The sequence below is a fragment of the Ictidomys tridecemlineatus genome, chromosome 7 (genome assembly GCF_052094955.1).
Source record: "Ictidomys tridecemlineatus isolate mIctTri1 chromosome 7, mIctTri1.hap1, whole genome shotgun sequence".
NCBI lineage: Eukaryota > Metazoa > Chordata > Mammalia > Rodentia > Sciuridae > Ictidomys > Ictidomys tridecemlineatus.
This window is the reverse complement of record NC_135483.1, coordinates 140,609,275-140,635,308: the sequence shown is the minus strand read 5'-3', so window position 1 is coordinate 140,635,308 and position 26,034 is coordinate 140,609,275. Positions and strand designations below refer to the sequence as shown.

Here is a 26,034-nt window from a genome sequence, read left to right as displayed (position 1 = left end):
TATAATTATCATTCCTCTTGCCACACAAGTCTAAAGATCTACTTGTGGTTTAGGTAGCTACATTAATATGCTACAATGTTTTAGGAGTGTTGATAAATAAAAAAACCATATGTGACAAATGAAAAACAGATGAATTTATGGTATTGCTACAATTTTTTAACTATGTAGCTAAGTGAAATTTAGTCCCAGTCACATATATCCAAAGAAAATATTTTCTGTCTTACTAAAGATGTTTTTCACTTTACCATCAAAATGATGATGATACTGTTCAGTTAGCTTACAGCAGAGTATTCAGGCAGTCAGTGATCTATATTATGGATAAAGTCAGCTCTACACTAAGATAAATATGTGGTCTTAGCTGTTTGGAATGCATTTTCTTACATAAATAATGTGGCTGAGTTCTGAGGCTAGCCCATTCACCCATACGATAACCGAAACTCTACACATTTGTAAAGAAAACAAAAAACTAGGAAACTCTTCAGCTGTAAGCACATAATTTAGCTATACTGAAGGATTTTTATGGGAAATGTTGTTACCATTTACAAGATGGTTTTAAAAGAAAACATTTCCACACTTGAACAATTAGAGAAAAAGAAAAAAATCTACTCTACTGCTTCCTATCTCTTATTCTTCAGTCTCTTGCTCCCAAACCTGTACAGAAAGAGAATGGAGTCCGAGTGTCCCTGAAAATATTAAAGAAGACAGGACCCAGTCTCATCCTTTCCTATAATACCTGTACCAGTCCCAGAGCTGGGATCCTTGTGTTGTTTTTGTCTATTTCAAGTTTTAAATAGTAAGTGAAAGAAAGTAAGTTTCTTTTTTAAAAAAATATCTTTACTTCATTTCAAAAGGATATTTTTATTTTTTTAAAAAATAACTTTGTTTTATTTATTTTTAATATAGTGCTGAGGATGGAACCTAGTGCCTCTCATGTGCTAGGCAAGCACTCTAGCTCTACCACTAAGCCACAACCCCTGCCCCAGAAAGTTTTTATCCACCTCCCCTTTTTAATTTTATTTTTAATTTTTTAATTTTTTTTTTTTGGTACTACAGATTGAACCCAAGGCCACTTAACCATGAGCCACATCTCTATCCCTTTTTATTTTTTATTTACAGACAAGGTCTCACTAAGTTGCTTAGGGTCTTGCTTAGTTGCTGAGGCTAAGCTAGCCTCAAAACTTGTGACTTTCCTGTCTCAGTCTTCTGATCCACTGGGATTACAGGTGTATGCCAATACCTGGCAATAAGTCTATCTTGAAGTTTGAGCAGCTCTACTTACCTAATACTTAGCTCCACAAAGAGTACCTCAGGTCCCAGTATAGTCACCTGTTAGGAAACATGGTAGCTCTGAAGGACTAATGTCACTCTATCCAGAGTTCATCAATATGGCTAAGGGGTCTAGATGTTAAGTGTTCATAACTCTGATGGATTCAGTGCAACTGGACTGTTTAACTCATCTCTTACTAGCTGCCTATTCTTAGGCAGGTTTAACTATTTCATACCTCAGTTTCTTTATCTATTAAAAATGGAAAATTCCTTCCTTCCTCGCTCCCTCCTTCCCTCCCTCCCTTTCCTTCTCTCTCTCTCTCTCTCTCTCTCTCTCTCTCTCTCTCTCTCTCTCTCTCTCTCTCTCTCTCCTTCCTAGCTGTCATGTCCTGAGTTGCTTTCCTTTGCTGTGCCCTTCTGTCATGATGTTCTACCTCACTTTGGGCCCAGAGCTAAGGAGACATCTGACCACCCATGGTTTCAGCCTGAATTTCTGAAACCATGAGTCAAGATAAACTTTTCCTCCTCTAAAAGGGTGGAAAAAATGGTTATAAAGATAACATTAGTTTTTATTAAGTGCTCACAAGTATAACACCTGGCACATTACAGTGAATATGTTGAACAATCACTCATTACAAGTTGAATATCACAATGAATAAAAAAAGTACAAAAATTCTCTCTGCTTTTTAAAAACTACACCATTTTTCTTCTGGTCTTCAGAATAGTGGATGTTATATAGGAACATGAAATTTAGCATACAAATATAAATGCCCAGAAGAATTTATGTCTATGAAATACGTGCACAGACAGACATACACATTCAAATAAATACATACTTATTCCTCACTCTAAAAACCCAGATTTTAAAATTATAAGTACCCAGACACAGTAAGTTAGTTTATTTATATTGTTTTACTAATAATATTCTAAAAGATAGTATTTAAGTCTGAGAATACCAAGTACAGGTGAGGATTTGGGGCAATGAGAACTCAAATACTACTGGAGAGTATCAATTGGCACAACCACTTTGTAAAACTATTTGTTAATAAAAAGTCATTAATTCAATCTTAGGTCTACACATAATAGATATAAATAAAGGTGCATCAAAAGACACAACTGGGCATGGTGGCACATGCCTATAATCCCAGTGATTCAGGAGGCTAAGGCAGAAAAATCTTAGGTTTGAGGCCAGCCTCAGCAATTTAGCCAGTCCCTAAGCAACTTAGTAAGACCTTGTATCAAAAAAGGTCTGGAGATGTATCTCAGTGGTAAAAGTGCCCCTGGGTTTAATCCCCAGCACTCTCCCTTCCCCCCAAAAAAAATGACATAGAAAAGAGTGTCTGTAGCTGGGTGTGGTAGGACTTGCCTATGATCCCAGCAACTCAGGAGGCTGAGGCTGAGGCTGAAAGATTACAAATTTCAGGCCAGGCCCACCAGCAATTTAGCAAGATCCTGTCTCAAAATTAAAAAAAAAAAAAAAAAAAGGATGAACTACAATAAGAGACAATTATATGGATATATTTTTAAAATTGCTCTAATTAGAAATCTATAAACTATAAAGGAAAGCAAGGAAGAAAATACAACAGGATAGTGGTTTCCTGGGGGATGGGAGAGATTTGGATTGGCATATGCAGAGGTGGTCTGAAGTGCTGGCAATATTCTGATTTTTTTAAAAACAAATACATAGTTACATCAGTGTTTGCTTTATAATCACTCATTAAATTGTACAACTGTTTTACACATTTCTCTATATATTTCATAACAAAATGCTGGAAAGGAGGGAGAAAAATGCAGAAAGGTAGGAAGTAAGAAGGCTAGAACTAGAAAACAAAACAAACCTGGGAATAGTCCATCAATCAGGTGTCTGTATATTATGATTCAAGAAATTTAAAATAGGGGCTGGGGATGTGGCTCAAGCGGTAGCGCGTTCACCTGGCATGCTTGCAGCCCGGGTTCGATCCTCAGCACCACATACAAAAAAAGATGTTGTGTCCTCCAAAAACTAAAAAATAAATATTAAAAAGTTCTCTGTCTCTCTCTCTCTAAAAAAAAAAAAAAAAAAAGAATAATGACATTCATGTGATAGCATGTCAGAGTTTTCCTCTTTAAAAAAAAAAAGAAATTTAAAATAAGGATTAATAAGTTAAATTCAAGCAATTTTTTAAACCAAGGAAAATAAGAAATCAGACATAATTCATAATTCTTACTATATGGCAAAAGCAATGATTTAATTGTCTACACTATATTTAATTTAGTAGGCTATGAGCAATTTTATATGCAAATTTTTAAAAATGAATTCTTAGAATTACTCTATTATTACAAACTAGTTAATAATTACCCTTTTTTTCTTTTATTTGCATTTATTTTTTGCTGAATAAATACCCTTAATGGCCAGTAACTATATTCTTATTCCAGAGCTTCTTGATTTATTTTTCTTTTGCAATACTGGGATTGAAACCAGGGCCTCTGCAAGCTAGGCAAGCACTCTACCACTGAACTACACTCCCAGCCCTTTTTATTTTTTGAGACAAGATCTTGCTAAATTGCCCAGGTTGTCCTTGAACTCTCAATCCTCTTGCCTTAGCCATCAGAGTAGTCGGATTATAGGTGAGCACCATGGCACTCATGGCTCTCCAAGCTTTTTAATTGATATTTAATTGATATCTAGGACACCATACAGCTTGCTGAGGCAGAAAAAGCTATTAAATTTCTTAGGAGGTAAACGTATTCTTTAGAGAAATTTATAATAACACAGCTGACATACTTGTAGCAATTTACAAAGAAATCACATACATGTCATTTAATTTGGTCCAAGAAGTTGTGAAGGTAAACTAGGAAGATATACTAGTACCTGTTTAACAGGCAAAAATCCCCTCCTCAAACCAAAAGTCCCTGAAAACCAAAAAAGTTGAGGCTTGAGGATGTTTAGAAATTTGTCTAAGATTGCAAAAGTTATACATGGGAAATCAGGGTTTCAAATATAAACCTATTTTCAAAAAACTTTTTATTATAGGAAATTTTAACCATACCCAAAAGTAGTCAGATTAGTGTCAAAAGGTCCCATGTAGGGCTGGGGTTGTGGCTCAGCAGTAGAGCACTTGCCTAGCATGTGCAGGGCAGTGGGTTCGATCCTCAGCATCACATGGAAATAAAAAAATAAAGGTATTGTGCCCAACTACAACTAAAGTAAGTAAGTAAATAAATAAATATTTTTTTTAAAAAGTCCTGGGTAGGGGTTGTGGCTCAGTGGTAGAGCACTCGCCTAGCACATGTGAGGCCCTGGGTTCGATCCTCAGCACCACATAAAATAAATGTATGTGTCCAATTACAACTAAAAAATAAATATTAAAAAAAAGGTCCCATGTACCCAACATCCAGCTCCAAGATTCAAAATGGTCAATCTTGTTTCAGCTAAAATCATCTTCCCTTTCTACTGAATTATTTTGAAGCCATTTCCAGTTATCACATAATCTCATTTATAAAAACATTTTACTATATCAAAAACATAAGGACTCTTTTTAATTAATTATTTATTTTTTAAAAAATATTTTATTTACATTTTAGTTTTTGGCATACACAACATCTTTGTTTGTATGTGGTGCTGAGGATCGAACCCGGGCCGCACCCATGCCAGGCAAGCGCACTACCTCTTGAGCCACATCCCCAGCCCCTTTTTAATTATTTAACAACATAATGCTACCATACCTAAAAAAAAAAAAAAAATCAATAGTAACTGCTTAGTATCATCAAATCTTTTTTATTATTATTTTTTAGTTGTAGATGAACATAATAACACTTTTATTTATCATGTGGTGCTGAGGATGGAATCCAGTGCCCCACATGTGACAGGCAAATGCTCCACCACTGGGCCACATCCACAGCCCTCATCAAATCTTTGATCAGTCTTTAGATGCTTCTTTTGTCTTTTTTAACATTAAATAGAGTTTATTAATATCTGATCCACATAAGGTCCCCTGCAATTGATTGACATGTCTCATATACCAGTTTTAATAAATTCTTCTCTCCTCTTTTTTACTTCCTTATAATTTGTTAGGAAAATTTACTTATTTGTCCCTAGCACTTCTCACATTGTGAAATTCATTAGTTATATCTTTAATTTTCATCATGAAGTAAAAATATTAATCACACAGACTTAATAAATCACAAGTCTTCTCCATTCTTTTAGTTTCACACTTTCATTTTGGGGGTGGGATGGACTGGGAGATTAGAGGTAATAAGACAAGACTATAATTTAAAGGAGAAAAAAAAAAACAACTCCAAATGGATTTTTCTTTAAGAATGAAACTCAAAACCAAAAGAAAACAGGTAAAATTAGCTATTGAAATAATGGCCATGTGAATCAACCCTTGGTCCCAACATCTGGCAGCACTTAGCCCCCCCAGGGCATGCTTGGTGCCCTAGGGCAGTGTTACACATGTTTGACCAGCCCGGCAACAACAAAGGACACAGAGGCTATAAAAAGAGGCAGCAGGTAACCATCAGGCAGACCAAATGGCTGAGGCATTTTGACAAAACACACAATGAAGCAACTGGTTATTCCCATGGCTGAAAAGTCAATGATGGAGGGCTTTATTTTAGGATTCAAATTCCACAACATGCCTATTTAAGCCACTGGGTTACTTCCTTGTTTTAATCAGGTCCACAAATCCTCCCTTTTCTTTCACACATTCAGTGAAAAGCATGAGAGATGAGCTGTATAAAGCTACTTTGTATTCTTGCCAAGAACCCATCCAAGAATTCAACTAGACTGTTTTCTGGACTGCTCTCCCTGGCTGTAGAAAAAGCGAAGGAGCCAAATTATTTTGCAAACATTTTTATATTATGCTCAAAAAGAGACAGAAAGTATGCACAAATGGTATCTTCTTAGTATATAATATCAATTTTATAACTCTGATGAGTATTATAGTTTTGTTTACTTTTGGTACTGGGGACTGAAGCCAAGAGGACTTTTACTACTGAGTACATCAGTCCTTTTTATTTTTATTTTGAAACAGGGTCCCACCAAGTTGTTGAAGCTGTACTTGAACTTGCAATCTTTGTATCTTGGCCTCCCTAGTTGCTGGGATTACAGATGTTTGCTACTGCACCTGGCTAGTACTAGTAACATGGCTTCCATCCAATTAAACATTTCATAAGTATAATTAAGAAGTATGGGCTTTGCTTGCCTTTCCTATGGCCTAAAGTCCTCTTTTGGAGCTATAGGTTGGGAGTGGCTCCCCTTTCTTCCACTAAGAATCCCCACCTTTCCCTCTTTCTCTGGGGTCTTCACCAGGACTATTAAAAACATGCCCAACTCATTCCTTCTAATGCTACCTTTGCAAAACACAGAAGAAATCCCTCCTATTAAACTTAGATTTGATGGGGAAATTCCTTCAACCCAAAGAAATTCTAATAGTTGGAAATTTTAAAGTCTAAGCAGGCTGTAGGTGAGGTAGTTTGGGGCCAGTTGAACTTCCTATCATTTCATATTATATCACTTGTTAACCTGTTTTGTAAGTATGAAGCACTATAGGAAAAATCTATACCTCTTTAGTCTTCCCTACCAGCAAAATATTTCTAATTTATGAACTTCTGAAAATGATGAGCAGTTAATATAAAATATTCCTAAATTGTCTTTAGTCTTCTCTCTTCAAAACAATTTCTTAAAACTACACAATAAGAATATGTTTTAAATGTCTGATACATACACAGAGATATATATGTGGGTGTATGTTTAATTGTAGAATTAAGACATCCTTTAACAAATGAATCACATACAATTAAATATTTGGAGAAGTTAAGTATATTTTCATTTTTAAGTATAAAAGAAAATTAAATGAAAGGCTTTCTTAGGAAACAGAATTACTTTCTGCTAATTGAGTTTGCTCTAGTGTCTCCAATTTAAGATAAAAGGCAGAAAGGTAATTGCTGACTTCATTACTATTGCTCATGACTTTATTACTAAACTAGAAGCATATCAAGAATTTTAATTTAGAAAGTCACTTTCACATGCTGAAGCTGAGGCTAGGGTTAAAGGGGTAAAGAATGCAAACAGAAATTTGGGGAGGGAAATCCCTCCTGTAACATGGCAGCAATGTTGTGTCACACATTCTTGGACCCTCCCCTTACTTCATACCAGTTTGGGTTCATTTTCACTCCTGTAATATGATTTTCTAAAAACTCAGACGTTAGTCAGGCGCTGTGGTACACGTCTGTAATCCCAGCAGCTCAGGAGGCTGAGGCAGGAGGATCTTAAGTTCAAAGCCAACCTCAGCAATTTAGCAAGGCACTTAACAAATCAGCAAGACCCTGTCTCTAAATAAAATATTAAAAAAGGGCTGGAGATATGGCTCAGTGGTTGAGCACCCCTGAGTTCAATCCTTGGTACCAAAAACAAACAAACCAAAAAACAAAAAACTCAAGACTTTTAAAAAATGAACTATGTTAGAATTCAAAAGACAGAGGCAGTTATTTTTGTGGGTTATAGTTTTTTCATTCCCCTGCTATTTTAGAAAACGATTGTTTGTGATAGATGCTCATACTTTGGGGAGTTCTGAAACCAGAAAACATAGTATGTCTCTTCTTCACTGTAATATAGACAGTTTTTCCTAGTCACTCTTTGTTCAGATTTTATAAATGGCAAAGAACTAAATGATGCTTTACTTTTTATTGTTCAAAAAATTTTAGGTCTATTTCCTCAAAATTTAAATATACTTTAAAAACAAATAAACAGGTACATTTGCAATTACTGGCAATAGTAAACTTCACTTTGAAAGGTGACACAGTCTCTGTGGAGTTTGATGATCTCCTAGCTTGTTATGGTTTTACCACCCACGCTTGTAAAATTTTACTCTTCTGTTTTCCAACTTTGTTAAGGCTATGTTATATCTAGAAATGGTCTGTAAAGTTACTTCAACAATGAAAAAATGATTAAAATAACACATTAATCATGACAAGCTTTGAGAAAATCAAGAATCAAGCTAAATACTTGGTGTGTGTGTGTGTGGTGCTGGGGATCAAACCCAGGCTTGTGTGCATGCTAGGCAAGCACTCTACCACTGAGCTACACCCTTTGCACAGAATACATTTTTAATGTTCCTAAATTATTTAACTGAATTTTGTATCTATAATTGGCATGAAAAACAAGCTCTGTCCTTCCTTTTTCATTTCAAAGAAACTGACTGGAAGCCACAGCTTCAAATTTTTACATATCTCAATCTGTCATAAAGTTTCACAGCAAAACAAACTTACTTTCCTTTAATAAGTTTTCCTTTCAGAGATACCCATATTATTTTTCAAATATTTATTTATTTATTTATTTTAGTTGTCGCTAGACACAATATCTTTATTTTATTTATTTATTTTTATGTGGTGCTGAAGATTGAACCCAGGGTCCCACATGTGCTAGGTAAGTGCTCTACCAGTAAGCCACAACCCCAGCCCAATACCCATATTATTAGTAAATGAAAAACAACAGCATACTAGTATACATGCACACATACATGCATGTACACAGTTTACACATGTGTAAGGGGACAAAGTTTAGGGTAGGATAATTACTAAGTTTTCTGCTTAGAACCATTCAGTATTTATCAACTACCTTTTTATTTTAGATTATTTTTCTAAATATAAAATATTTAGAAAAATAATCTAAAATATTTCTAAAAATAATCTAAAATCTAACTGGGGATTGAATCTAGGGGCACTCTACTATTGAGCTACATCCCCATCCCTTTTTACTTTTTATTTTCAGACAGGGTCTTGATAAGTTGCTGAGGGTCTTGCTAAGTTGCCCAAGCTGTCCTTGATTTTGTGATCCTCTTGCCTCAGCCTCCTGAGTTGCTGGGATTACAGGTATGCACCACCATGCCCAGCTTCTAATTATGTTTTATTGGCCCTCCTATCAGAAAGCTGAAACTCCAGTACCTACCAATCAACCTGGCACTCTGAATCACTTGCCAAATCCTAGGGCTTGTCTCTCTCTTTAAGTCTCTTCAACCTGGTAAAATTCTTATCACTTTGTACTTAAGGAATTTTCTTCCTCAAATTTAACTTTTACATTTTGGGCTTTATTTTCTCATCAAAAGAATTATCCACATGAGCAGACACAATAACAGGAATAAAAGCATAATTAATTCAATTGCTATCTGAAAAGCTGGGCATGAGAAAACTTCATGCAAACTTCTGTACAAATGACAACTGAAGACAAATTTAAAATGAAGAAAAGGTTTTTTTGAAATTATAATGTGTGAAGGAAAAAACCCGTGTATATGGATAAAATCATATATAAAATCAAAGATGACACATATTTTTCACACATACATATATTGTGATGCTAACTCTAGACACAGAGATATATGGTTTTAATGTATTAGGTTGGGAATTTTCTAGTGTTGATCATCTACTTCAGTGTCTGACATGCAATTGGCAATTGATACATTTGTTGAACAAAGGAATGAGTCCATTCCTTCTGGTTTCTGGAGTGATCTTGGCATATCCAACCTCATTCTTCTAGATAATTTTGCATTGTTCTGAAGGAAAAAACTGGGGTATGAAAACAAATGTGCTTCCTGCATAGTAATAATTCTCTATTCCTGACTCAGAAACCGTATGTTTGCTGTGAGAACAAAGTAAACAAAAGTGAATATTAAAAACCCATCCCCTTGGGCTGAGGCTATGGCTCAGTGGTAGCACACTTGCCTGGCATGTGTGAGGCACTGAGTTTGATTCTCAGCACCATGTATAAATAAATAAAATAAAGATCTATCAACAACTAAAAAATTTTTTTTTGAAAAAGTAAATTAATATTAAAAAAAAAAACCCATCCTCTTAAAAACAACAACAGTACCATCAACAAAACTCATCCCTTTTCCTCAGGATAGGATGATGGGACAGAACAGATGGTCCTGGTTTACTTGTATTTATACCAGGTCAACCTGCCTGCAACTGTAATTCACTTTGTGTGTGTCTTGTGGATGTGAGGCAAGCACTCTACCAACTGAGCTACATCCCCAGCCCTCAACTGTAATTTCACTGAGGGCTCAGACTTTCTGTTCCATCATGTGGTCATTTATTCATCTTAACATGTCTCAGAAAGTGAAATACATGTTAGGGGCACTAGGACAAATTTCAAGACTATTATACTATGAAACCAAACCTAGGATAAAAAAGCAAAATAGCCTTTCTGCTTTCTGTAGCAAACAGAATGTCTAAGTAGACAGGCAAGGTATGAAAGCTTTAAAAGCCCGACTTAAAAAAGGAAATGTCTATGATGAGAGGGAAAGGTTTACAAGCAACTAAGTTAAATACAGGATTTTCAGTCAGGTGCAGTGGTGCACAACTGTAATCCCAGCTACTCAGGCAGCTGAGGCAAGAGGGTCTCAAATTTGAGGCCAGCTTAGGCAACTTAGTGAGACCCTGTCTCAAAATAAAAAATACAAAAGGCTGGGAACATAGTTCAGTGGTAAAGCACCCCTGGGTTCAATCCCTAGTATCAATCCCCCTCAAAAAACCCAAAAAACTTCAGGATGGAAGTGATGGAATTCACAGGAGGTGGGGTAGGGAAGGTAAATGACACCTTGGGGATAAAATTAGCAAAATCTACACTCAGAAAATCTATAGAACAAATGGTCTCTTTAACAAATCACAAGGGATTTAAAGTTACAAATAAAAAAAGAAGGAGGAAAACCTATAGATTAAAAGATTAAAGAGATACATCAATCTAATGCAATGTAATTCCAACAAATCTATGGAAAAACAAAGACAACCAAAGCAGTTGCATAGTCCATATGTGATACTAAGAAATTATTCTCAAATTTTGTAAGATTTAACAATGGTATATTTTAAAAAGAACACTTATTTTAGTACTTTAGAGATGCCTATTAAAATATTTACAGATGTAATTTTACATCTAACATTTCCTTCCACAAATCATCTGTGGAAGAGAGGTGCAGGAAGTAGATAAGTGTAAAGGTGAATAAAGATTATTAAAGTTAGATGATGGGTCCACAAGAGGTTCATTAAACTATTCTCTCTATAAAGTATGTTTAAAATTTTCCATAACAACAAGCCAAAAAAAAAAAAAAACCCACATGCCCACGAGATTCTGTGTTACTAAATCAACTGTCAAAACACATCTACAGTAGCTGAGCACAGTGTATCTGTAATCCCAGCTACTTGGGAGGCTGAGACAGGAGGATCACTTGAGCCCAGGAGTTGGAAGCCAGCCCAGGCAACAAAGCAAGACCCTGTCTAAAACTCCCCCCTCCTCTCCAAAAACACCCCCACATCTATGCTGCATCAGGTTATCCAATAATTTCATCAGTATCACTTTGGGTGCTTATGAAACTGTAGATTTCTTTGTGGAACAGTGGCACACACCTGTAATACTAGTGACTCTGGAGGCTGATAGAGGAGAATCTCAAGTTAGAGGCCAACCTCAGCAATTTAGTGAGATCCTGTCTCAAAATTAAAAATAAAAAAAAAAGTAAAAGTACTCCTAGGTCCAGTCGATAGCACCAAAACAAACAAACAGAGCAGATCTCTGGGCTCTTCCTTAGACCTACAGATTCAGAAAACCCAGTTTGGAACTGGGTTCACTGTTTTAACACATTAATTTTACATATATTAAAATTTTCATACAAGTGATTATTACATACATTAAAGTTTGAGAATCAGTGGCTAAACATTTTGTGTCAGGTTTTATTTCTCACTTCCTAAGTGTGAGAGAGCTTGGCATTCTGATAAAAGTGGAGGTATTCATGGCCAAATTCCTGGGATTTGGCTGAAAACTGAAAGCCCATTTTCATTTGATAGAGTCTTAATATAAAGTATAGAGCAGAGGTACCTGCTTGCCTTTCGTGAAGATTATGTGTCAGGAAGCCAAGTCTTTCTTTGTGGTCAGGATTCTGAAGGCCAATTTTTATCTACCCACAAAGGCCACTGGCTAGGCTATGTGGTTTGGGTTTCTCAGAGTTTTTGCTGGTAAAGACATCCTTGGTTTCCATGCTTCATAATGGTCCCATAGAAGGTAATTTGAGAAAGTACGAGGTGGCTACATTTTCATAGTTATCTGAGTGTCTACATTCACACCCCTTCCCTTTTTGGTATTAATCTAAATAGTATGATTTTGAATTAAGAGGGATTAAAGGTCCTTAAATGAGCAAAAACCTGTACCTTCATTTTTTCCCCCAACATTTTATTATGAATAATTTCAAACACAAAAGTTGAAAAAAACTTTTACTACTTAGATTCTATAATTAGCATTTTACCATACTTGTTCTTTAGCACATTCCTCAACATTCTACTATCCATTTATCTCTCTTTTTTTTTTTTTTCCTAATGCATTTTGAAGTAAGTTTGAAAGCTCAAGATCTGGTTATACCCACTATACTTCAAAATGCATGTCACTAAGTAGACTTCCATGTACACTTACAGGTTCCTGGGTTTTGGGGAGGGAGGTAAAATTTAAACACCATATATGTACAAATCTTAAGTATATAGTGAATACTGACAAATGCCCACCCGGGTGTAACCGAACACCAATCAAGAAACAGACTACTACCAACATTCCAGGAAGTTGTCTCTCCTTCCTTCTCGGCAAATCTTCACCTCATCTAGTACCTAGGGAAGTTGTAATCTGATGTTTCCACATCACCTGTTGAGGTCAGGGACTGAAATCAATGAAATATTTCCCAAGTGGGATAACTTAGTCCAGAGAGAGTCATTATTTTTCTGAAATCACATTAAATGAATAAGAACAAAAACGTTAGCCCCTGAACAGTTAGTTTAATGCTTTTCCCTTGATAATATGCCAATTTTTTATTAGAAAACTTTTAAATTAAAATGAAATCAAATTCATGACTTCTGATTGTTTCCAAGCAAACAATTTTTCCATAACCACCTATCAAGGCAAATCTACAATAACTAGTATAGAGGAAAATAATCATAAATGCATTAAAAAGAGACTAAAAATAATCCACATAGGAAATGCAATTACATTTAATTACATTGACTGCTAATACTCCCCCTGAAATCTTAAAAACAAGTGTTTAAAACATGTTCTATGAAAGGAAAAGCCCCTAGTATATTACAAAGAGAAAAAGCATACATTTGCTTAATATCTGAATTTTTATTATGACTCCAAAGCTAATAAAACACAGATTTCAAAAATTAATGATTCTATTTTATTGTCTACACATGCAATGGCAGTACCATTACCAAGGATATTCTTAGGATATCTGAAAACTACCAATAAACAGCATCTTTTTTCTTATTTGTTTAATAACTGCTGTCATTCTTTTCGTAAGCAGCAATCACAAGATGTCAAACAATTCTGCCTTGACTATGGGTACTGATAGATGTCTCTGCTTGTTTTTATTAAAAACAACACACAAAAAAAGTTCCTTCCATTAATTACCAACCCTGGAGAAGTGGGGGCACCGCTGGGATGTTCACCAGCCTCTGGGCAAGCAGGGATGCAGCCAGAGAAAACCACAGAGCAAATGTGAATGCCGGAACACATTTTTCTTTACCTCCCTTGGGGATCCTGCAACTCAGAGTCTTAGATTCCCTTAAAGGGAAAAGCAGGGTATGCGTGGGGGCAGGGCGGGATCATGTTTATCAGTCACAACAGTTCATCTGGGCCTGGATCCAGGTAGTCTGCATGTCTAAATTTGATGAAATATAGGCGCCACCAGGTAACAGTAGTGGTCAGGGAGCTTGCCAGAATCCTGTAACTCAAAACTAAAAAATGAAATTAAAAGACTACTTCAGCCAGGCAATTTCTTTCTTCAGGATGCAATAACTGCAAACTACAAAGCGCAAAGAACAGAAAATGCTTTGTGTGTTTTAAAGTTTCTTCTTCCTCATGTGACACAACATCTAGGCCAAAAAAACATACACAAATATTTTCAAACTTGCATTTCAATATGGAACTGTAATGTGTCAGTGGAACTTGCCTTCCTCTTCCTCCTTTCCTTTCTCCTCTCCACATTCTGCATGGGTTCAGCCAGTGGCAGGGAGGTGAGGCTGGAGAGGTCTTGGATGTATCCGGAGGGCAGGTACAAAGGGGCAATGGTGGAGGAGCAGACGCCTGACCCTGTCCTGTCAATAAACCTTAACCCCGACCTGCTGGGCCCCTGAGCTGCCTCTTCTCTGTCTAGCCTCTTCTCTAATTGCTCTAAAAATGACTCTTCATTTAAAAGTACCTTTGTGTAAACACCCCACAGGAACTGACAGTCATCAGAATTACCACACAGTTCTAGTTTTTAAGAAGTGCAAGAAAAATCTTTCATTATTACAGGACTTGGAAAAACAATTTAAACTGCTGTGCAAAACAATACTCATCACTCTTTTAGCTCACTCTGCAGGTGACGTTAATTTTGACTTTTAAGACTGTTTACAATGAAACGTTAAATCTTTTGATTAAGTTATTTGAGAATAAAGATGGAAAAGTGATTTTTCCCACAGAAACATACTGTTTCTCTTCCTTCTAAGCACAAACCCCCAGAGGTAAAGCCAAAGTCCTGTGCTTCCTCGTTCCATGCCATGAGGATTCCCTATACATTCTAAAAGGACCTGTATCTTTTAACCTAAATGTAAAAATGCAAACAAAATATTAAAATGGGGAATCGAGGAGAGAAGTTTTAGAGTAAAGGTTTGCTGTTGTTGTTGCTGTTGTTGCAGTACCAGGGATTAAACCCTAGGCCTCAAGCTTACTAGGCAAGTAAGTACACTACCACTGAGCTATATCTCCAGCTACTGTTGCTGTTTTTTTTTTTTTTAAATAAAAAATTAATTTAGTCCTCTAGACAAGAATAAAATGCTTTTTCCTGGTGTGTGGCTTCTTCTTTTCCTTTTAAAAAAAATAGTAGTAAAAATTTATATCAACATAATTTACTTTTGACTCTTTGGAAGCAATTCCCTGAACCACTAAATTATTACTTTCCTATTGACATAATGGGAAAGCCATTTATTGTCAATTTTATAAAAGGAAACCAGACCTGAATTTTGTCAATCCTAAATTCTCTTCTGACTGGATGTAGATTAAATTCTGCCTTTTAAAGTATGAATTTTTTGGCGGGGCAGGGTGCAGGTACTGGAGATTTAACCCAGTGGTGCTGTATCACTGAGCTATATCCCTAGCCTTTTGTTTTATTTTGCTTTGTTTTGTTTTTTGGGATGGAATCTCACTAAATTGCTGAGGCTGGCCTTGAACTTCTGATTCTCCTGCCTCAGATTTCGAAGTCATTGGGATAACAGGTGTGTACTCCTGCACCCATCTAAAGTATGACACATTTAAATGGCTCAAATTAATTATTATTACTATTTCTAAATTATTGCTAAATACCAACAAAGTAAAAGAAAGTCCTTTTGCTTTCAATTTTCTCCATAGTACTGACCACTTTCTAAAATATTCAGTAACTTTTTTTGTTGATTGTCTATGAATGTAAGCTCTTTTTTTGTGTCGGGGGCAGGAGCGGGTATACCGGGGATTGAACTCAGGGGCACTTACCACTGAGCCACTTACCACCCAGCACTGTTTTGTATTTAATTTAGAAACAAGGTCTCACTGATTTGCTAAGTGCCTCACTTTTGCTGAGTCTGGCTTTGAACTGGAGATCCCCCTGCCTCAGCCTTCTGAGCCACTGGGATTACAGAGATACACCACTGAAATGTAAGCTCTTTGGGGGTAGGATTTTTATCTGTATTATTGTACTCCAAATGACTAGAAAGTGTCTAGCATATAGCAAATATTCAATTGCTTTAATGTTAATATGTAAAAAAGTAGACACATTAAGCAAACATTCTTACATGAAATAAAAGTATTTATCTTATTTCTACTTAACTACCTTAACCTACATTTCAGTATAATACAGTATTGTAGGTATGACAGAAGACTACCTATGTCTTTTTTGTTTGTTTCAATAAATTACTCCAAAGCTTATTCTCCAGTCTCCAACACCAGTTAAATTATTAAATTGCAAGGAGGAAAAAATCTTACATTTCAGAGCAGAAGCAGGTCTTAGAAACCACTCAACCAAGGCCAGAGCCTTCAGAATTGTTGAAGAGGCTTGTTGAACACACAAATTTCCAGGCCCCACCCAACACCTACTAACTCAGATCTCTATGTTCAAGTAATTTGTAGTCTAGAAGGAAAAATATGATAAACCAATTAACTGATGGCTACTATATGGCACTAGGGCTATGATCAGGATGCTATCGGAATCAAGAGGTGGTAAATTATAAATCAAACGGTATTTGAGGTGAATTTTAAGGAATGAGTAGAAACATACTTGAGAGGAAGTTTGTAGTGGTATATGCACTTCAGAGAATTTCATTGTAAAGTCTATGGATACTGTGTCTTGAGGGAAGAAGGCCATCACAAGATTATAGATGGAGAATGAATGTCAAAATATGAAGGTGCTATGGTTTAGAAGTATCCCCCAAATGCCTATGTGTTAAAGGCTTGGTTGCCAGCCTGTGGTGCTACTGAGAGATGGTGGAACCTTTAAGAGGTGGGGCCTAGTGGAAGGAAGTTAGGTTACTGGGCATGGGTTGGGGCTGACCCCTTTCCTCTCTTTTTGTGTTTCTGGCCACTATGAGATGAGAAGCTTTGCTCCACCACACTCTCTTGCCATGATGTTCTGCCACAGCTTGTCCTAAAAGTAATGCAGCCACACAAGCATGGAATGAAACCTCTGAAACTGTGAGCCAAAATAAACCTTTTCTCCTTTTGATTTATCTCAGATATTTATTACAGCAATGAAAAGTTAACTAACACAGAAAGATTCTGTGTTCTACAATAGGGAATTGAAATTTTATATTAAAACTAGGGTAAACCTACTCCCTATCCCAGCTACTGGGTAGGCTGAGATGGGAGGATCACTTCAGCTCAGGAGTTGAAGATCAGCCTGGGTAACATAGGGAGAGCCTATCTCAAAACAAACAAAACAATGCGAAGACATTAAAGCATCGTGAACACAGAAAAGCAAATATATTTATTTATTTATTTTATTTATTTTTTTTTTTTAAAGAAAGAGTGAGAGAGGAGAGAGAGAGAGAGAGAGAGAGAGAGAGAGAGAGAGAGAGAGAGAGAGAGAATTTTTAATATTTATTTTTTAGTTCTTGGCGGACACAACATCTTTGTTGGTATGTGGTGCTGAGGATCGAACCCGGGCCGCACGCATGCCAGGCGAGCGCGCTACCGCTTGAGCCACATCCCCAGCCCTATTTATTTATTTTAAATATGTATTCTTTAGTTGTAGTTGGACACAATACCTTTATTTTATTTATTTAATTTTATGTGGTGCTGAGGATTGAACCCAGGGCCTCACACATGCTAGGCGAGCACTCTACTACTGAGCCACAACCCCACACAAAGAAAAAATGTCTAATTCAGAATGTAAACTATTTGTTGTATCTTAATTCAACAAGATTTTACTCAAATCCCAGCTATAATTCATTTTTAGGGTTCTTAATAGTCTCATAAATTTGTCAATAGCTATGAGGTCAAGTTGATCACCTTTGCTGTCTGAGGCATGAAGGTCCCTCCGATTTTCCAGATGCACATATTTCCTAATAACTCTTTTTAAACTTATCTTCTTCTTTTTTTTTTTGAAAAGTAAAACACATTAAAAACTTTATTGTAAGTATCACACATCTAAATTTGCATCAATTTGATACAGTGCTGCTCGTTTTGTGGAACATACCAGTTGCACAATTCACTTACATGGTAATAGTCAACCTGCTAAAAATATGAAACACTTCATGAATTTGCATGTCATCCTTGCTCAGGGGCCATGCTAATCTTCTTTGTATCATTCCAATTTGAGTATATGTGCTACTGAAGTGAGCACTAAACTTATCTTCTTTACCTTAATAAGCCTGTCTGTTTTTGTTGTTGTTTGTTTTGTTTTGGTGGTTCTGGGAATGTGGTTTCCAGGGCCTCATACATGCCTGGCAGGCTCTGCCGAGCACACTCCCAGCCCCTGCCTCCATTAAACAGACATTACTTTATGGCTCTAAATTCCATCTACTGTCCTCAATCTTCTGTGCAATGGCATTTGCAACTACCCCAGAGGACTTACTCAAGGATTTAAGACCATCCACAGGTTCTCTTCAATATTGGGAAAGAAGGAATTATTTGTGGCCAGGATCTCAATTCAATTTCTATTTTTTACATAACCAAACCAAATTTTCCTTAGAGTTTTCCAGACTCCCTTCTAATTACTACCTTGTCTTGTCTTGGGTTAATATTAAAAAGTTTTCCTTAAATCCAAGTGAAGGTGCTACTCTTGGCAAGATGACTAGATTTCACTCAATTAACAAAACAGTTACTTGGTTCTTACCTGCAACAGAACTTTGTGTGTTTATGGTACAGGGAGGGAAGGAATGATTCATATACATCTCCTGCCTTAAATGACTTAATAATCCAGTAGCATGATAAGATAAGCGGTGAAAATTATTACAAATTCTTAGATCTTCTGGCTCAGAGTAAATGACAATGGAAGCAACGGTGGACTTGGCATCCTTGGCATCCAACCTCTTCCTAAGCTGTCTTCTGTACTGTAGAAACTAGATGGCTAAGAACTACATTTCCCAGAATCCCCAAACATAAAGGTTTACATCTGAATTTGGCTCCACTAATCAGAAGCATTCATGGACGACTTGAAGGGAGAAGCCGAGAAGGGCTCATTCCTGTTATTTCTGCTATTCTTTTTTCTGCTAATGAGTAGTTGTGGAAATGTTAGGTTTTTCTGCAGCAGCACTCGGCTGTCCCATAATAGCTATGTGAGTACTGAGAAGCAATTGGCGGTGGTGGCAGCATAGCTTCCCCTATAAGCCAGTTCTACCTGCTCCCTTGGTGGGCCAGTTCAGAGGATCTGTTCTAGAAGTTGTTTCCACAGGTTCTGCCTACAGCCTACTTCATAACAATCAGGAACAACCAATTCACGTCTGCTTGAAAAAGCTAGAATGACCAAGTCTCCTGTAAACTGATCCCCAATGGTGTGATTCCAATATTATAGGAAGGCAGTAAGGGATGAAGGAAGGTAGGCAGACAGGCAAGGTCAAAATGATAACGTTAGACCAAAAAACATTCTACAAGGACAGTGGTGCCTGAAATAGTCCTTGCTATAAAAATAGAATTTTGACATAAATAAGGGAACAGTATTCCAGATCAAAAGGTAAAGAAGTATGAGCAAAGCTTCAGTAGTTATGAAAGCCCATACTGTACCAAGCATTGATTGTCCTAGTTTTGCTTAAGTACTGAGTATGCTTATTTGTAATGGTAAGTTTTGACCATATTTTCTATCAGAGATGGTAAGACCCTGAGAACTATTCAACAAATTGAATCCTTTTCACTGGGCAAAGGAAAAAGATTGAAAATTAGATGAGGGTTACCCCTACAAAATAAATTATAAATCAGAGATAAAATGAAACAAAATGTGACATATACAAGGGCAATATTTCTAGTTGAGAAGTACCAAAATTCATTTCAGAATTCAAATAAGATGGTAAACCAAATATGCATCTACCATTTACTGCCTCTCTTATATTTATTTATATATTTTATTCTATTTTTTAAGTGCTCTGCCACTAAGCCACACCCCCAGCCCTGCCTCTCTTACAAATTAAGTCATGAACTTAAAAGATAAGAGAGAACAGGAGAGAAAACAGATTTTAAAAAATCAGGAAATACTAGGGAATAATATTGACCAAATTATATTGTTATATGTGTGTATGAATATGTAACAATGAATCCCACTATTATGTATAATTATGATTCACCAATTAAAAATATGGGGAAAATCAGGAACTGAAAACAGATGAAAGGAGGTAAATGACTTGACAGAACCAAGAAAACAGAATTCTGTTCACACAGTGGAGAGACACAAGAATTCCCAGGTGTCAACAAGAGGCATCAGGATTTCTAGATAAAAAGATTAAGTGGAACTAAAATAAATAAAGTGGATAGAAATCTGTTAAAGACACAGATGAGTCCCCAGATCTCATATTCTACCATGTGGAAGGACTGTCCCTCTACCATTTTGGCAAAACACTAGAGAATTATTCTCAGGAGAGAGAAAAACAGAGATCCCTGACTAGAGAACACCAGGAAAAGTTAAGTGTGGGTCACTATAGGATTAAGTGAAAACTGTAGACTTAGGCGCTAAGACACACCCCCACCTGCTAGCCCTCTCACTTAGTTTCCAGAACATTGGCAGCCAGCCTTCATCTTTCAGGTGAATTTCACCAGTTTTTCTATGAAAGCCCTTTTTCTGTTCCAGGATCCAATGCAGAATTCCACAGTGAAACTGGTTATAAAGTTCTCTTAGTCTTCCATAATCATGTGACAGTTCCTCAGGCTTGACTTTCATGAGTCCACTCAGATTTTTAAATTGCTCACTCTGACAGAGAGCAGACAATGACAGATTCCCAAATATTTAAGAGCCACTAATACAAAATACCGAACAAGACAAAAAAGAAAAAGCTCAGAAGAAACAGACTATATAGAGAAGAAAATTCCTAGAAAATTATTTATAATACACTCAAGAAAGATTTTGCAACCACAAAACAAGAACAGTATACTCATTTTAATAAAAACTTTCAGGGAACAAGACAGACTCTTGTGGCTTAAAATATGGTAAAAGAAATTAAAACCTCAAATGAAGGGGTGATGCATAAATTTGAACTCTCCTAGAAAGTAGAGAAAAAGACCAAATCCAGAGGGGAAATGGGCATTAAATGAACCACACATAATGAACATATGATTTAAAAATATGATATGTGTTATGAAGGAGAATAAGACCACATAAGAAAATATCTGGGACCTCTCCTTGGAGTACAGAGGGTCAGGAAGAAATGTTCATTTCTTTTTTCTTTTTCTCTTCTTCTTTTTTTTTTTTTTTTTTTTTTTTGTTGTTTGTTTGTTATCAGGAACTGAACCCAGGGATGCTTGGCCACTAAGCTACATCATCAGCCCTTTTTAATTTTTTTTTTATTATGAGACAGGGCTCAGTAAATTGTTTAGGGCTACTAAATTGCTGACTTTCAATCCTCCTGCCTCAATTGCTAGGATTATAGGTGTGTGCCACCATGCATGGCAGGAAATTGTTCTAATAGGTGAAAATGAAGTTAAGACCTCAAGAATAAGCAGGAATTAAGCAGATGTCCAAGCTGGGGAAGAGCATACACAAAGATCCCTAGGAGGAAAGAGTATAGAGAAAGAGTCCTGAAAAGAAATCAGGAGATAGGAATTGGAGGGACTGGAGAGTTGTGGGTAGTAAGACCAGTGGGCCTTGAAGGTCAGAGTTTTCATGGTGAGTACAATGAGAAGCCAAGAAAAGATTTTAAGGAGGAGCAAAATGTCCTAACATATCTTGTTTGTGGGGAGGGTGCCGAACTCAGGGCCTTGTGCTAGCCAAGTGCTTTACCACTGAACTCTATTCCCAGTCCTTTTTAATTTTGAGACAGGGTCTCACTAAGTGGCCTATGCTGGCCTTTAACTTGTAGTTTTCCTGTCTCAGCCTCTTGAGTGGTTGGGATTACAGGTGTGTGCCACTGTGGCCCAATGTACTTTTTTAAAGGGCCACTTGAGTGCAATGTGAGAAAGCTGGAAATAGTAGTTACTGGGGCTGGGGTTGTAGCTCAGTGGCAGAGCGCTTGTCTAGCATGTGTGAGGCACTGGGTTCGATCCTCAGCATCACATAAAAATAATTAAAATAAAATAAAGGTATTGTGTCCATTTACAACTAAAAATATTAAAAACTAAATGAATAAGAATTTCTTGGGGCTGAGGTTGTGGCTCAGTGGTAGAGCACTTGCCTAGCATGTGTGAGGCACTGGGTTTGATTCTCAGCACCACATATTAATAAATAAAATAAAGGCCCATCAACAACTAAAAAATATTTTTAGAAAGAATTTCTTAAGGGCTGGGGATGTGGCTCCAGCGGTAGCGCGCTCGCCTGGCATGCGTGCGGCCCGGGTTCGATCCTCAGCACCACATACCAACAAAGATGTTGTGTCCGCGAGAACAAAAAAAAATAAATGTTAAAAAAATTCTCTCTTAAAAAAAAAAAAAAAAAAAAAGAATTTCTTAAAAAATTGTTGGAGGAAGTAATTATATATTTAATGAATGTATAACACTTCTCATCTTACGGATGTTTTATAATTTACTTAATCATTCCTCTATTTCTCTGGACATATGACTTATTTCCAGTTGTCTGCAACCTGGTAATAAACATCCTTGAGCCTAAATTTTTGCCAGCGTCTGATTATTTTTCAAATAGAAGTGGAAATAAATAGGTGAGCTATGGGTGGGGGTATATAGTGCAGTGGTAGGGTGCTTGCCTAGCATATAGGATGCCTTGAGCTCAGTCCCCAGCACTACAAATAATAACAACAACAATCATAAATTGTTGGAAATTTGGTGGCCATTTTTTAAAATTGCTTTTAACTTTGATCATTAAATATGAAAAATATACTTTGCAAAAATAGGTATCTTCTCATTTATTTACCTAAAAATATCTACCTTAAAAAGTTGAAAAACTGTGTGCTGATATTATAGATTTAAAATATATGTGGCATATTTTTGATGATCTATAGTGAAAATAAACAATACTATCAAACTTCTTGATTGGGACAGACCATATTTAAAACAATTGATATGCCAGCAAATAAGCTGAGCTTCAGAATCAAATGTTATATATTTAGGATATCATAAAATAAATCCCAGTGTAATATAATATGCTAAATACACATCTATTTGTGGCTTAACTTTTTAGAATTTATTTATTTATTTATATTTTGTGGTGCTAGGGATCAATCCCAGTGTCTCAGGCATGCTGGGCAAGTACTTTTACCACTGAGTTATACCCCCAGCCTTGTGGTTTGCCTTTTTAGTAATTTTGTTGTTGTTGTTGTAAATATATTTGCAAATCAGAAAAAAATACTCTGTCAGACCATGTCTCCCCGTGGGGTTTGTAGTCAAGTTATGCAAGGAAGAGCAGTTGCTTTGCTGTCTCCACAGTTCTCTCATTCTCACACATGTGGCCTCTTTCCCATGCAATTTGCCTCTTTTGTTCCTCATCTCCCTGACTAGCATCACCACACACAAGCTCCTTCACCTCTTTACTTCTTCCCCCCTCACATCCTATCTCCTCGAGGTTTTTGCCTTTGTTGTTGTTTTATGTTTTGCTTTTGTTTTGTTTGTGCTGGGGACTAAACTTAGGGGTGCTTTACCACTGAGCTACATCTGTAGCCTTTTAAATTTTTCTTTAGAGACAGGGTCTAAGTTGCTGGGGTTGGCCTAGAACTTGTGATCCTCTTGCCTTAGTCTCTGGAGTCAGTAGGATTATAGGCATGCGCCAACGTACCCAACACACATCCATTCTCCTTGTCATAACTCCTTATCCTCAAGTTCTTACATATTTTTTTCTTTTCTTTGAATGATGTGATCCTTTCTGTCTGCCTCTCCCGCACTTTCATCTTCCCGTGGAGTCCTGAGATCTATCATCTCATATTCTCCAACTCCTGTTCCAGGTCCTAATTCGGGGAAGGACTGTTGATCAGGAAATCTGTCAAGGTGGCTGAGGGCACAATTGAGACAGATGCATAGATGCTGGACATGAGGAGACCAGGTGGCCAGCCCAGGTTTCCCAGGCCTCTGTGGCAGGAGGGGGTGGGCCTAAACTAAAGGATAGGTCAGCAGAGCAGCGGCCGAGGCTGAGTCCTGCTGCTCTGACAGCCGGAGCATGCACACAGGCCACCCGGAAATGCTCTGTGGCCTGGATGGGCTCTGAGAGTTGCCAGTTGGACATACTGACCTAGACAACCAATTAGGGCATGTTCAAGGTCTGCTGCACTGAACATACAGTCTTTTAAACAAGGCTAAATCCCCTGTAACTGATTTTTCTCCTCCTAAATTTTCCTGATTTACAGTTGCAGTAAGAATTGGAAGACAAATCAGACAAGGGTACTGAAAATATGACACACACTGAATATTTGACTTAATATTCTTTTATGTACTTTTGGAAATGAACCAGGTATTTAGTGAACACGGAGGGATCTAGTAGGTATGCTTGATGAGAATCTGTAGTGGGAAGGAATTTAAGATCAAGGTCAGGAATGATTAATATGCATTCAGGAAGTCATCAACATTTAAGCATAAGCAATATGAATCTCATTAAATCTTCAATAGCTTCCTATTGCCTGAAGGAATTGGTGGTATTATAATGATTAAAGCAATAACATTAAAGTAGAAAACAGCATTAGAAAATTAATCTGACCCTTATAAAAGAAGCTACCACAGAATACTAACCACCCACGCCAAGTTTTTAAGACTCCTTGGCAGCTGTTCTCCTCCTTGTCCCCCAAGTTAGAAGGCTCCACTGAAAAGTGACTGGTGATAGAGATGTTCGAGGGTTTTCTTTTTCTTTTTTTAGCCTAGTTAACTGGTAATCCTCCGCTCCCTTCATCTGTGATAAAGCCATCCTACTGCTATTTCGCCGTCTGTCCTGCCTCCTGCTCTCTGGCCCCACACAGCCTTCTCTGACTGTGTCGCTTACTCAATTCTCTGAAGCGCCCCTGTGCTCTACAGTGCCCTGAACAGCTGCTATGCATAGAGCATAAAGTAGGGGGGCACTGGTGGAAGATGACAGAGAGGAGTTGTCTTCTGAACTATCAGTTCTTGGAGGGGCCGGTATTCTGCAGCATCATCTGGTTTGCAGAGAACACAGCCAGGGTGTTCTTTTTACTGCTGACCTATTTTTGCTTGATCTTAGGAAAATCCTAATCTTAATGATTACAGAGACAGGGTGTGCGAAGGCACAAATACAAAATTATCACAGGCTAATTGAAGGAAAAACAATGGTGTGATACACAGACTACATGTGAGAGGTAAAAGAGATAAAAAGTTAATTTCCCTAAAATAATATTTCAGTAATTAATCAATTTTCTTTTGTGGATAAGGCAGAATTTTTCAAAAAATCATAGTTACATTATTAGTAGCCCTTCTTAGCAGGGGAAGACACTTTAGAAATGCCTACTCTTGGGACTGGGGTTGTGGCTCAGTAGTAGGGCACTTGCCTATCATGTGTGAGGCACTGGGTTCGAGCCTCAGCACCACATGAAAATAAATAAATAAAAATAAAGATACTGTGTCTATCTACAATTAAAAAGAAAAAAAAAAACAGAAATGTCTACTCTTTCTAAATGATGGGACATGGGTGATAGTCACTGTCTTAATACATTTCTATAACATCTTAATACTGCTACTTTGTGTCATGCCCTGTGCCAAGTAATGTTGTACCAGCCAGCCGCTAAGACCAATCCCAGCCTCCTCCATGAATTCCATTCATACCCTGGTCCAGTCCTCTGCCCCACTGTACTATGTGATCAAGAGCATATGATAGAAGTGATAAGAAGTCACTTCTGAAGTTCAGTTAGAGAATATTGTGGCTTCTATTGCAGCTACTCTGGTTCTCTCTCTCTTGGATCACTAGTTCCAAGTTAGAAGTCCTATGAGAGGCATAGAGGGCAAGAAACTGGTTTCCAGCCAACAGCTCAATGCAATGTCATGAGAGCCCTGGGCCACAGGCATCAGTTAAGCCACTCCTAGATTCCTGACCCCCAGAAACTGACACAATGTTCGTCATTTGGGGGTAATAGTTGCACAGTGATAGATAATTAATACAGCTCTACATACAATATTTCTTTTAATCCTGTTAGTAGCTACTCTCTCATCCCTATTTTACAAATAAAGAA

General features: G+C 37.1%; 1 protein-coding gene and 1 non-coding gene across 5 annotated transcripts in view; both read right to left on the bottom strand.

Moving 5' to 3' along the window:
- Nucleotides 1-26,034, bottom strand: part of Metap1d (methionyl aminopeptidase type 1D, mitochondrial) — an 81,221-nt gene that overhangs the window by 39,411 nt on the left and 15,776 nt on the right. The window lies entirely within an intron of this gene.
- LOC120883868 (U6 spliceosomal RNA) lies at nt 18,019-18,125 on the bottom strand. The gene has a single exon (XR_005726047.1). It is a non-coding gene; the product is annotated as a U6 spliceosomal RNA (small nuclear RNA).